Genomic DNA, 12972 nt, shown 5'->3' with positions numbered 1-12972 from the left:
TAGGGAAGTTTAACATGGCGGGTTAGGTAAAAGAATTAATTTACCTTAAATTAAGTAAGTTTTCTAAATTAAAAATTAAATTCATCACTATCGGATTAATATTTAAACTTATGTACTGTGTTCTATGTGTATATCACAGTTGTTAAAAAATGTTGCGGCCTATCCATTCGTCATCCATCCACAATCAAATTTCAAGCTAAAGCTTGCGTTTGTATAGGACAGACTAACTTAGTAAAACACTTCAGTTTCACTTGGCTACCTAACTTAATTAAATAACTTGGCGTAAGTTTAATTATTTTTCCTGATTTTCTTTTAACTTAACATATTTCAATTAAATACATCCATGTACCTATTAAAATCAATAAGAAAACAACGTGTAAGTTAAATAAAACCCCCCTAAACTTAACTATAAATATACAGTATAGGCTATTTAATATTATGGGTACAGTTTCTTAACTGGGCTACGCTAACTTAATATCGATTGAGAATATCTCTTAGTAATAAATATTTTTAACTACCTATATCAATTTTAAAATAAAACTGACATAATCTAACCTAACTAACCAAACTTAGTGACAATGAAAAAATCGATTTAAGGTATACTAATCAAATTGATAGTTTCAATCCATATTAGCCTAGCCCAGTAAAGTTAAGAAACTGTACCCAATATTTTATGTAACAAAGATATAATAATAATATATAATAAATATTTTAATTATAGAAAATTAATTGTTTTGTTAATACCAAGTTAGCAAGGCCTAAGTTTAACTAAATTGGTTCTAGAAATTACTTATCTATGATTTGCCAAAAACGCAAATAAGTGAATAGATTTGATTATTTTATTTCACTGATACTTTTTCAGTATTAGGTAATCTTTTTGTATGGGAAAAATCGGCAATTCCTCACCAACACAAACAATAACATAACCTCAACTAACTTCAGTGAGTTACTACAGTAGCAGAAGATAATATCGCCATTTGCATCTTGCATGCAGTGCGCCTGAGCGGCAGACGATAGAACTAGGCAGACAACAGCTCCAACTCCAACGCTGTCTAAATCAGAGGAGAACAGCTGCCTGCAAGGTCAAGTTTAGTGATTATTGCGTAATCATGTCGTGAATTTCCATACACACCGCTAATCACTTTGAATGGTATAAATCGGTCATTTTGTTGACATTTAGGCTATCGTATCATATTGATTTAAAAAACAACCTTATATAATGGTTAAATTTCTATGGATATTTTTTGACGTGATACATATTACATAATTAGCAAACCCCAACAAATAGGTCTATTTGAATAAATAGTTTCTAATAACCCATCTAAAAAACCCTACAGACTGAGCAGATTTCCATTTGTCTAGTCTAATTTTCATATAATGACGCCTTAAAAATAAGACATGTATTCCCTATTTAAATGACATTACATTTATTGAGTACTTAGGTTTGCTGCTACAGTGAAACTAGTAAAGGTTAAGTTTAGTTAAACGGTAATAACTGTAATATGTAATGGCAATGTATTAGTGTTCGTGCGTTATAAATAAATTTGCCGAATTTGATCATAATATAATCATAAGCAAGCAAACTACAACAATTATTTTATATTACATCCTTTTACTTATAGTGCAAATGAATAACATATAAACTTGAAAGGTGTTTTTTTTAGAAACCATTAGGTATACAAGGACACTTCAAAACACTCGTTTTTTAGCTCAACAAAATTGGAATTGGAAAATGTTGATCGATTCTGGTTACAATTTAAAACTAACATATTCAGCCTTATGGGTTAGTTGCTTTGCTAATTACGAGATATCAACTTAGATGTAAACAAAGAGTCATTGCATAATACGTTTATTATGAAACTAATATGATCCAAACGCAGTAAGTAGAAACAATAAATAGATCAAAGAATAAGTATCTCATTATGAGACCTACAATAATATATTATTCACTATATTGGAACTTTGCTAAAATCTTATATGTCTGGAAGGTATTACTTACCGTGACCCTGCAGATTAGGTAAGTTTTATTAACTAAATATAAACGAAGGGAAATGCAGTTTTAATCCAACATCAAATAGTTCCATTGACTACGCGTATCAGGAACAGCTGTTTGTTTCTATTGGCTGATTGGGTTTTGTTATGAAACTCCAACGTGATGGAACATGTGTATTGGATCTCAGTGAATTTATATTGACTGTATTGTATTTAATGTAAACCAACCATATTTGAAACCATTAATCATATCACATCAAATTGTCATAATTTAGCTGCTGAGGGGGGCAAAAAAAATACTAAACATCACATTTGTAATAAAATTTTAGAAACTATTAAAACTATATGTGTGTTTTTTTTATAATATCTACAAAACATTGTAGGATGGATGTTCTTGCGAATGAATAATCTCGAAACATTTACATTTTTAGGTGTTAGATAACAATCTAAAATACAATGTAAAATATAATACTAAACAGCAGTTTAGTATTATATTTTACAAATATTACACACACCAAAAACTACTTTTATAAATTGATTTGCTTCCAATCCTAACAACAACTGTAAGAACAATTAATTAACCCAGCCTTTGGTATTTTTAATGTAAAAGAGGTACTTATGGCCGTCTTGGGACTCATTTGATCAAATAACCATTTACGTTTAATAGACAAACCCTAATTTTCTCTTATTTTATAACCCGTGGTCGATTATAATCCACATTTCGTTTTATATAACTAATGATTGGATTGGTAGGACTACCTTTATTTAGGTGTATTGTATTATTAAATAATAAAGTGTTTATTATCTTTTTTTTAATAATGTTTTTAATCCGAAAACATTGGTTCATATTTTAATATGCGAAATATGCTCAATCCATGCAAGTTTCTTTTATCGATATTCATTTTAGCGAATTTACCATATAGGGAATAAGGTATTTTTATTTAGGCATGTTTAATAGAGCATAAAATAATGATAACAATTTTACATAGTAGCGTGGCACTTAGAGTAGAACCCTTTCAACATTTAAATACAAAATCTGTAGCATTTACAACAATATTAAATTACTTTACTATTTTAGATTTTTGATTATTTTGGGATAATATTATTAGCTTATTATATTAATTAGATAAAAATATATTATGTAATTTTAGACCATCGTATTTATTTATTGGAAATTGTATTTTACTGATTGAGCATTTGTTTCGTGTATACTCTATTTTAAGAGCCTCTCAACAGGGGTTAAGCCTTTCACATACCTCGCCTTAGAAGGAAGTTAGCCCTTCATGAAAGGCTAAATAAGTCATTTACATTTTCCTAAGAGTCCTTTGAGTTAAAACCCTCTAAATGAAATGTTTAAAGAGTTATTTCATTCAAATACCATATCGTAAACTAAGTCTAATAAGATAGACGTTCCTGTGTTAAACATTTTTTAAACATGTTTCAATGGTCTACAAATTTATCTCTTGCACAGTGTAGTACACGAAAGAACTTTGAAAAATATTGTTCTGAAAAATGCATAGTTTATCAGCGTTTTTAGACACAAATGTTATGATATAAATATACAAAAATGTTATAATACCCCCGCCGCAGCAAACCTGCAGACTAAGCGAATTTCAACTTGTCTGATTACATTATTACAAAAATTTTCCATGAATAAGACATATTTATTCCCAATTTAAATAACATTAGATGCTTAGGTGCTTAACGAGTGCTTAGGTTTGCTGCCACGGGAAAGGTAAAAAAAGTTCTTTTAACCATACGTCAATAGTATAGGATGAAATAAATAAATTTGCCAAATTTTATCAATATATATCCATAAACAAGTAAACTACAACAGTTTTCATTTTCTCAATATGAATAACATGGGAATTTTAAATTACACTATTTTTTAATTTTCTCCGTGACCGTTAGGCATACAACAGCGCTTCTATATACTAAATAATTTCTTTTTTTAAGCTCTACAAAACGGTTTAAAAAGAAATTGAAAATCTTTTTGTTTTTAGGGTAAAAAATGGGAAAAACCAATTTTTACCCCATAAACCCCCGTTCCCATGGTCCGATTATGCTGGTTCGCGAACTCGTTTGAATAAACGTAGGTTTACACGTTTGTACCAAATTTCATCAAAATCGGATCATATTTGCTCGAGTTATCGCGCTAACGGACACATATATAAATATATATATATATATATATACAATAACAAAATATATATATAAAATATATAAATATATAAAATATCTAGCTAAACAAAATGGATATAGAAGCAAAATGATTGATAATATGATCAAGAAGAAAATTAAGAAAAGAAATGAATTAAAATCAAACTTAGAAAACAATTCGAAACACAAAGAAGAAAAGAAATTCATGTGCGTCCCATACAACAACAATTTTAACAAAGCAATCAGGAAAACATTCAAACATACCCCAGTAAAATTAGGCTACAGAACAAAAAATAACATTTTTAAAATCATACACAATAAAACCAACAATTCTATAACAAACAATACAGCAAACATATAAAATGCATCTGGTATCTACAAAATTAAATGTTCTGACTGTGACAAATACTACATTGGACAAACCTATCGAAATTTTAAAGTTAGATTCAACGAACATATACAGGCATATAAATCGAAGAACAAAACATCAATGAAATCAAATTTTGCAGATCATTTAATAAAATCCAAACATAAGGTTACTAAGATCGAAGAAAACTTAACAATATTAGAAATTGAAAAAGACAGAGAAAAATTGAATGTAAAAGAAGAAATTAATATTTATATGAATAATTCAGTTAATTTGTGTTTTTACCAGGAAAGTTTTGGGGTAGTTTTGATTTTTTCCATTTCTTATGTATTTTTGGGTGCTGAATCCGAATCTGTGGTTTGCCAACAAAAATTCTTGACGCAACATTGACAAAAATGAGAAAAATATGGAAACAATGATATTTTTTGTAATATTTAGCTTATAACTCACAAACTATCAACTTTTTGTTATTAATCTATATTATAAAAATAGAGCATTTTATAATATAGACAAACCCAAACAATATGTGTTAACTGAATACACAATGTATTCTGTTTCCACCATATAACAACCCTCTGAGCGAGGATAATTTAAACGGCAACAGTTCGTGTAACTTTTCTGTACACTAAATAAAAAGTCAACGGTTCAGTAACACAAAATTAATCAATTTTAAAACTTTGGATTTATATAAGACCTTTGCCTGGGCATATACAATGAATATGTGTCATTGACAGAATAATTGGAGAAATTTAAAAACTAACACAAAATGTTTTAATTTTCAAATAGCTCTGGAGCCTAAACGGTTCATCGGAGATTACCACATTAGGGGTACATTTTGTAGCAAATTTTGTGTACTTTAATTTTTATTATATAGACTAATAACAAAAAGTTGATAGTTTCTGAGTTATAAGCTAAATATTACAAAAAATATCATTGTTTCCATATTTTTCTCATTTTTGTCAATGTTGCGTCAAGAATTTTTGTTGGCAAACCTCAGATTCGGATTCAGTACCCAAAAATACATAAGAAATGGAAAAAATCAAAACTACCCCAAAACTTTCTCGCTATGAGTGAATTTAAATACAAATTTACTGGATTAGAACTACAAAAATAACAAATCAAATATTTTAAATACAATGATTCCAAAATTGAATAATCCAATATATGAAACAATAGCAAAATTGAGAAAATATTAATGAAAATAAGTACAACACATCATATAGTATATAAATTTATCAATGAAGACAAAATTATGTTACAAGTTAGAAAAGTTTAATAAAATCATATGTTATTTATTTATTTACATATCTTATTTTGATTTTTGTTTACTTTGAAAATGGCCTTAGAGCCGAAACTATAGTCAGTAAATATTTTAATAAATAATTTTACTTGGGTACTAAGTTTATTAATGTTTAATCTTTATTTATATATTATAGTAGCCCTATTTTTCTATTTTTCATATTTATATATATATATATATATATATATATATGAATTTGAACGGATGGTGTTTTTGGCTTCTGGGGACCTCATAACGAAAAAGTAAATCGGTCCCGAGTCTAGGTCTTACCATGAGACCTACGGTAATAGCTTATTCCCTATATGGGAAATTCGCTAAAAACAACTTATAAATTGTAACCTCATTTTGAGTCAATTTGAAACTTCTATAATTATTGAGGCACATTTAGATTTAGAAAAGGCTTTATTAAAATACTACTGGCTACTGGATCTTATTAAAAGTCGCTTTTGTAAAAGTCACAACACAAAATTAATTTTATTATTTTCTTCTTACATACCTTCTTTATAGCGGTCAACAATTCCTTTCTTAGTTTAAAATAAAAGTTCATTTCAGTATTTCTTACATTTCTTCCATGATACTTGAACCCTAAAAAAAATGAAATAATTGAATCAGTGATGTTATGTTTAAACAAGCATGTTTTATATATTTTTTTTACTTATAACCCTACCATATTTAAATTTATGATTTTAAAACGGATGAACTAAAGCTATAATATTAATTTGTGGGTACATACCAGATCATCCTGAGAGCACATGTCTAAGATTAAAACTTTACAATAAATCACAAGATACTTTAACAAATTCTGTCCACCAACTGAGGCCTAGAGCAAGGACTCGTTAGTATTTATACATAACAAGAAGATCTTCTCTGATTGGTTGAAAGTAACCAATCACAGACCAGCTTTAGTCCATCATTACATTATTTGAATTTTCCTGTCTATAACAGTCTGATTTTAAACAACTAACAAAGAATTAAACTGTAACTGACATTTCTTATTTTTATTTAAATTGTGTTGACCGCTACAAAACTGTTTTTTTTTCATTTTCACTAAATAAAAATTACAAAAACGTTACAAAATGATAACACAAAATATGAACACATTAATTTGTTTATTCATTTCTCGCTAAAACATTTTTGGAACTTCATTGTTAGGAATATAAGTCACTAAGTCCTCTGAATCATTAACTACAACAAAATGATATTAAGTCCGCATACATTGACTAACAGTTCCACATTTTACTTGTAGTCCTCAGATACATGGAACCTCACTGCACTTCTTGATTGCTATCTTCATGTAAACTAACACATTTACCTTTCCAAAATTTAATCACAACATGCAAACTTACAAGGCAATCCATTTGTTTCTATTTTTTTTTTTTTTTTGTCTTTTTACCACTTAAAAAACTAACCACCACCACTTAATATAAAAACTAGTGACCTTTATACTATCTAAACATAAATATAGGTAAGATAAATCAATTGTATATGTATAAATACCTAGTTACCATTATACTTAGTTATAAAGCAAATACAAAATAAGACTACACTTAAGTAGGTTTATTTTATATAACAATTATTCAAATTACAATTTTATTAATTGAAAACTAAGCCAATTTTTTGATCCTCAGTCCCGCGATATGACGATTTAGTAAGGGTTCAGTTATTTCCAACAGTTTTTTTTTTTTCAGTTTAATAAAATACTTTTATGAGGAAAATAAACAATTCTTACCTTATAAAAATCAACCTTTTCAATAAAAACAAAAAGGCATAACAATAAAAGAATTGTCTGTGTTAACAAGCAGATAACCCCGACATTGTTTAGTTCCTAAACAATGCACAACAATGGTTTGAAAATACATTTGAAAACAACAATCGTATTGACGTATATATTATCTTTTGATTCTAGGGCCATTTCTTTATGTACAATTAGCTGAGATAGTTAGTGGCCCTGTAAAGATTTTACTTTACCTTTTATACAGCACATACTTGCACTTCCATTTATAAATGTATTTGGGTTGCAATATGTATAGTACCTACAAAAACACTCTCCTTTCATATCCTGTATGTTGTTTTTTTTCTCCTGACTGGTGTTATTTATTTATTAAACCCCTTATATTATTTAGCTTAATCTTTATAGTAAATCAATCTCCAAATGTTAAGTGTCCTAATAACAGTTCGAGCAGTTATAGTAAACCTTTAATAGAGGAAGGGTCTACTAATTTTTATAATATAGCATTATATTCACTAACCATTAATTCCTCCAGTGTATATATTGTTCCAAAATAGATTTTTTCTTCCAAAATCATTTTTTTGCTTTATTACTTAGTTTAAAAAACAACAGTATATAATACGACTCTCTTCCACACACAGAGATATTCCTTCTTGGTGGAAGATAATTCGCTAATTTAAAAAGCTTTTTTATATTTTTATGTTTATATAGATTTTTTTATTATTAAAAACTAAACAATATTGTAAACATTACTGTTTTGGACTAATATGATGTAATTTGTAAATATTTTGGCGGATTAAATGCTATTTTGATTTTATTTGATTTGATGTGATTCAGATAGAGAGAGTGGTGTAAGAAAAGTCAATAATTTAATGTTACCACTCTCATTTATCAAATGGTAACCTTAATAAAAACAAAATATATTTCAATTAAATGGCCAAAAGTGTCTATTCAATGTCCTCTTTTACAGATAATATCCTCGTCTCCTTGAGACTTGTTTTCTATTTTTTTGAAAGGAGGTCTCTGAACTTATTGGTTTTCGACATTATCGCACATATAACACCTATTGGCAATTGGCGGGAATTAATCCAGCAACCGCAGGACGGTTCAGTTATATAACCACTAAACCTACCACACCGAATAAAAAACCCATCTGTGGTTCATAAAACTTCATCCTTTAACTTCCTAAGCCAAAGTAATAGATCAAAGTAAATTAACAAATGAGGTAAAGGTGATGCGGGAGGTCTTTATTAGGTTGTTTGCTTTGATGATCAAATACAAAGGGATGTCTGCGAAATTTTACTGTCTTGTTATCAGGGACAAGATTAAAAAATACAATGTAATTTCTTCATTATTTATTTTTTACGATATCACGAAGCAAAGTCAAGATTGAAAAGGTTTGCCAACTAAAATATACGGTACTTACGTATTATACGGAGGCCACTTATTTTACAGCACGCTGCGGCGGTTGGGTTAAGTTGGGTTATCATAAATATGTTTGTAGAACTTTCCTAGTTTCGTTATGAATCGAACTATACGAGATGAGTCATAAAAACTTATGATAACCCAACCTAACCTAACCACCGCAGCGCGCTGTAAAATAAGTGGCCTCCGTATAATACGTAAGTACCAAATATACCTAAGTTCGTAAAGGTTTGCTTGTGAAACTGTGAACAATTACCATACTTGTTTTACACTGGTGTTTCTTACTTTAAGTTTTGTTTGATTTAACCACTATCAATTGATAGCTTCCTAAAGCTTTCTAACCATCCTCTTTAATTACAAATTAAGTTATTTAACTTAGTTAAACACTCATATCAATCCAAATAATGACACCTATATAGTTTAACTCATAAAAAGATAATATTCTTGATTATTTTTTCATACTCATATGTTATACTAAAATTTTTTGAGAACTAGTATTTAATACAAAATGAATTGAATATAAAATACAGACGATGCTCCTATCATTTTGGATTAAATATTTTTCAATGCGATAAAATGTTATGCGCATAAAAGCTAAATAACAACTTACTTGTTTGATTGTTAAACATTCAATGAAATCGTTATTACCAATGTGTTAATCAAAATATACAATGACTAAGCTACTGGGTAATAATCCTTATAATGTATAAAGTACTGTGATTATCCCATTCTTTGATTTATTTTTCATGAAAACCCTTTATTGCTGCAGTCACTTGCGAGTATTTTTTTTTTCAAATCTTAATTTTCTTGTAAATGGACAAAGACTAATGTCATGTACGATGTTTAATGAAACAGGTGTGCCAATTAGATAAACCAATAAATCTGTTGTTCATCCATACAATGATTTATTACAACTTTTTTTTGCTCTCAAAATGTTAACCTTTTTTCGGTGTACAGGACATTCCAGTTCCATCTTTATTACAAAGGCAATTGTTGCCGTTTTTTACAAACGTCGTTCCAGGAACACAAATCTGAGGGCAAACAAAAACAAAATAAGTTACACAATATATTAAGCTAATCTAAACTTAATTACTTTCCTTTAGTAAAACACTAAATAAGGTATAAGTAGGTGTGTTAGTTTAATCAATTGTAAACATCCATATATAATCCCAAAGTACCCACGAACTTTTGAGAAAACTAAAAGTCACACCCCCATAAGCCATATACTTAAAATGTTAGTCATGACGAGAAACCTTGCGCAAAACTATCCATTATTTCATAAATAGCCCTTTAATACGACCTTAATCGTATTCCTTTCCAAAGGGAACTTTCCATATGCCTAATGTTAAGAATACCTCGGCTGCATTTATTTGTTTGTTATTCTTTCAATTTATTACCTTATTAAAATCAGTTGTGATTAATTGTTTGTATTACTGTATTCTGTATTGTTTATTTCAGCATAACTTAACCGATCAATAGTTTTTATAAAGTGAAACGAGGTGAAGCCCGTGGGTAACAGCTAGCCAAATAAATAGTGAACAGTTTGTTAAAGACGTTTAAATTCTTGTCTTTGTCCCCTAGGATAAAACTTGTATTACTTTACCTCACTGAAATAATCCATGGACTATTTAGTTTAATATACGTATACATAGTTAAACATGCACATACGTCCAATTGAGGAGTTTACAGGCTTTGAAAAAGTTGTCTTCGCAACGAAACATGTTAGCTGATAGAAGTACAGTAATCGTTGAAATATTTGACGAAATAAAGTAAAACAGTTTTATGCTTTGCCAGAGACCGAACATACAGTTTCATAAGATTTTAACATAAATTGATGCTTACTAACGGCAAGCAATGCTAGATTTGACGATCATTATAATAGAACTACTAGTTTTTTTGGATTCTCGATGTCACTATTCACATAACTTTTGCGCCGATAATAAACTGATGAAACAGTATTGCAGTAGTGAATGTAGTAGTGAAATAGTACACGAACCTAAAGTAGCATTTTCCAGTGCGCGCTCGAATTTCACATATTTAACACCAAATCCAACGTGCTCGGCGAAGCCAAGGACGGGAGTAATTAATGCAAGAGCCGGAAAATCACTTTCAGGTTGAAAATGACGGTGCAGGCTATGATTTTTTCATAAACTATGATAAGTACCCTATTTTTCATTATGACACAAATTACACACATAAAGAATAACAACCTCATTCAAAATAAAACTATTCTTTCTATCTTTTCTATAAATTACTATTATTTTTAAATATGAAATAGTGGGAAATGACAAGCATTTATATCAATGTAAAACTTAGATTAATTGATATTCTCAGATTAAATTTAGATAAAACAGAATTTTAAGGTCATATTTATTGTGCAACAAAGAGGCTACATTATCCTAAAATACTTGCTTAAAACGCATATTTTTGTTTGTATTTAGATTTTTATATAGTAGAAAAAGCTGACTTTGATAATAGCAATATAATAGAAATCACCAGCACGTGATGGGGAACTGATTGAGGACAAGGAAAAGTAAATTTAGAGCAAGGATGAATCAGCTCATCGAAATTACACACCTAGAGATGATTGTTTTTTCCTGGAAGTAAAACGTTGAAATTTGTAAGTAAAACCAGGTACATTCAGTTCAATACTCTTCAAGTCCCAAAAAGCATATTGCTATACAGTACATTGTTTTTGAAAATATTTTGTAGAATGTTAATATTTTAAATATTTTATTAAACATTATTTAAAGTCATGAACGTATAAAGGAGTGGCGAAATATCCCCACTAATGAAAATGGGGGTTTTCCTTGTGTTTTTAAGTCACAGAATGTGTTTTTTTTTAATTTTTTTTACTTATTGTTTTTGTAAATAAAAGAATTACTTACCTGGCCTTTCTCCAACGCTGAACCTAAAACAAGACGTTAGTATTTAGTTTTGTTTATAGACGTAGTAGGCCTAGTATAATATCAGACAGTGTCACTTACACCTGATACTAAAAAACCAATTATAATTTGTCATATAATCACATTATTTCATATAGCCATATTCATTTAGTCACGTTCATATTCATTATGCTGAATAGTTTTAACGCTGCATCAATTCCTATTATAAGAAATCTTTATTTGTAAAAAAGCTATGATTTTTTAAATCAGATAAATTAGATGATAGTTTTAATGACTTTTGTTACCTAATAGTACTGCAGAAAAGAAGATGACAAAAAACAGCGTAACTCTCAACATGGTGAAGGTGTTGTAAGTAATAGCTTTCAATCACAACATCTTATATCTTTTATAGGTACATTTTACGACTGACACTTATTAGTGTTGCCACATAAATCCTCTTAAGTATAATCTAATGAATCATTATTAATAACATGCTACATTTATGACTCTAGAATATGATTATTTTACAAAAAGAGTATTAGCTTGTAAAATGTAAAATGTTCAAGTTTGTATCGTTATTATGGAACCTTATTATACATTTTCTGCAGGCTTACGATGGGTATAAGAAGTGTCACTATTTACAACAGGATTGCAAAATATGTACAGTTTTTCCTGTATTCAGAGATTTAACCGCAAAATAAAATTGATAAAATTGATTTGGTGCTTGATATGGAGTCACCATGTCCAGGCTATATTCTGTGTTTGACATGTGTGAAATTGACCCGCGGTCAAGTACAACCCTGTGTCAATTTGTAATTTAACTAGCCTTCAACAATCAAAAAATATTTTTTAAAAATCTATACATTACAAATCAATAAAATTTTTAAATGATAACTTGATACTGTGTACAACGTTTTGTTTGTTTTAACAACAATAGTTTAAAAATTGTATTAATAACTAGACTATACAATGTAGAGATTGCCCAAAAATATCAAACAAAACTAAAACGTGTTTCTTCTAACGTACCTTGTTTTATTTCCAAAATAATTTCTCCCAGAACTATTAACTACGGCTTTTAAAACTAATTATTGATTGTAGCTCTGTTTTGTACCAT

General features: G+C 28.8%; 1 long non-coding RNA gene across 1 annotated transcript; it reads right to left on the bottom strand.

Moving 5' to 3' along the window:
* Nucleotides 1-9854: 9854 nt before the first annotated feature.
* Nucleotides 9855-12286, bottom strand: LOC129001982 (uncharacterized). Its single transcript, XR_008491519.1, has 3 exons — nucleotides 12164-12286; nucleotides 11862-11884; nucleotides 9855-10004 (listed from the first exon to the last, which is right to left on the bottom strand). It is a non-coding gene; the product is annotated as an uncharacterized LOC129001982 (long non-coding RNA).
* Between the last annotated feature and the right edge of the window lie 686 nt (nucleotides 12287-12972).

Source organism: Macrosteles quadrilineatus, unplaced genomic scaffold (genome assembly GCF_028750875.1).
Source record: "Macrosteles quadrilineatus isolate MER2022 unplaced genomic scaffold, UCM_ALF_1.0 Scaffold_9__3_contigs__length_116548681, whole genome shotgun sequence".
NCBI lineage: Eukaryota > Metazoa > Arthropoda > Insecta > Hemiptera > Cicadellidae > Macrosteles > Macrosteles quadrilineatus.
Note: the sequence above shows the minus strand (reverse complement) of the source record. Positions and strands in the feature narration are given on the sequence as shown.